At 35.8% G+C, this 2,137-nt stretch overlaps 1 pseudogene; it reads right to left on the bottom strand.

Annotated features, from left to right (window-relative positions):
• Positions 1-373: 373 nt before the first annotated feature.
• Positions 374-1,291, bottom strand: LOC127684278 (vomeronasal type-1 receptor 4-like; annotated as a pseudogene).
• Positions 1,292-2,137: the final 846 nt, after the last annotated feature.

The raw sequence follows: 2,137 nt of genomic DNA, 5'->3' as shown, positions 1-2,137 counted from the left end.
GGGGAAAGCATTTGGAATGTAAACAAAGAATGTAGAAAATAAAAGAAAAAATTAAAAAACTAAAAAAAAGGAACCATCATTAAAAATAAGGTTTGGGAAAACTAAAGTTACACTCATGTTCTTATACTTAGCCTATTATCCTGAAATAACTCTTATAACATGATTCTATGTATTTGAATCATATTTTATTAGAACAAAATTCTTTACAAAAATACTATAATAAAACACCTAGTGATCAAACTCCATGAAAAAGCAGTCTATTAAAAGATGGCTGTTATTTTAAAACAGCTGTCTTGACAATCTACAATAGATAAAAGGACATGGCAATATATAAGAGAGATGACCTTGTTTATACAATATTTGGAGAGAACTATCACTTATCACAGAAGGATAAAAACAGGCTACAGCTAAGTTTGTAGTTGCTGGTGAGAACAAAGGGGAAACATATTGCAAAGTGTACTTCTAAAAATATGAATACACTTATTTCCCATAGTAAGCCTTACTCCTGAGCCTTTGGAGTGGCTTATAAAGATTATAAGTATAGAAGAGATTGACGAAGAGAAGACAAATGCGCACACCAGGATGACGATAGTTTGGGTGGCTGTGTCTTCAGGTGAGTACTTTTAAAGCCTGCTGAGCTCCATGGATATATTTGACTTGTCTCTTGAGTCTGTAGAGGACACACACCATGGAGATCCTTGATGAGACCGAGAGACCCAGACACTAGCCACCAGAGAGACAGAGCAGAAACATACCCAGTGCCGTTGCCACATTTCTGGAAGTAACCATGAACAGTACTCAAAACTCATCATGATAGTTATATTTTTGTTGTAACTGGATCCCAACACTCTTGCTGGAGTCCAGATGTTTAAAAGCAGGTACACAAGCCGTCTGACTAAGCAGTGTGCACTGGGTGGCTCTGTGCTTAAGCATTATCCCCTGCAGTTGCTGGGGCTGATTGTGATTGCTTGGAAGCTGCCCATTAGGCACCTGGCATACAGGGACATCCCCTTGTTATTCGGGAAATATACACGGTCAATTTACGTCCAATACCATGCAGGAAATTTTCAAATCTGAAATCTGACAGTGTCTCTGCAATGCCTTTTGAGATGACAGACAAGCAGTTGGCAAAAGTCAAGTGCTCTGTAATCAGGTTTTTAGGGATTAAACACTTGCCACTGAATATCAAAAAGACATAATAAAATAGTATTGAGTAAATGCCAAGAACTCTCACTGTAATATGAGAGAGGAGGAATATTCCAATTGTGAAGTTTACAGGAGTCATTTTCATTACTACCAAAAAGGTAAATAAATTTATTATGTTCAATATCTTGGAAATAGAGTGTCTGTTACTTCATATAGTTAGTTTAAATAAGATAATCATCACTTTCGTGAATTTCTATATCTCTTTCACAGAAGAATATTTAAAAGTTTTTTCCTTTATATAGGTAGATATTCTTGTTATTTCGATGAAAAAATATTACATATATTTACTGAAATTTATTATTTTCCCTGATGTAGTGGTGGATTCCTTTTGTCTTAAGACTCCTAAGACAGAGGAAGACAGATCTATGAAGTTGAAACTGATTTGGTCTATACAGACAGTTGCAGGACAGTTATTGCTACACTCAGACAACAATGTTCTTTAAAAAGCTTGAAAGGAAACAAGGAATGAATGCATTCATTTCTTTTGACCAAGCACAATGATTGGGCACAGTTTTCAACTAAAGCATGTTTAAAACATCCCATTACCATTTCTGAAGTTCAAATGAAGGAGAATTAAAATTCATCATGAGAAACAACAAAAAATATTTGAAAATAATATTCATAATAACTGATTAAATATTCAGAATACTTAAAGAATATTTTACTTTAACATTTATCCTGTTTTAAACGCTGTGTGTGTTCAGCCATTGCATGGAAGTGTGAGGTGCCAGCAGAGACAAGAGGCTTGGCCTCTCCTGCAGCCGGATTTGTGGATGGCTGTGAGCCATCAGCAGAAGCTAGGGACTGAATGCAGTTGCAAACTAATAGCAGGATGCGCTCGTCACCACGAACTCCCCCTGCACCATAAAAAATAAACTAAAGTTGAAAAAAACCCTAAAATATAAATCTAATGAAAAAACAGGTTCAGGAC

The sequence above is a fragment of the Apodemus sylvaticus genome, chromosome 1 (assembly GCF_947179515.1).
Source record: "Apodemus sylvaticus chromosome 1, mApoSyl1.1, whole genome shotgun sequence".
Classification (NCBI taxonomy): Eukaryota; Metazoa; Chordata; class Mammalia; order Rodentia; family Muridae; genus Apodemus; species Apodemus sylvaticus.
Note: the sequence above shows the minus strand (reverse complement) of the source record. Positions and strands in the feature narration are given on the sequence as shown.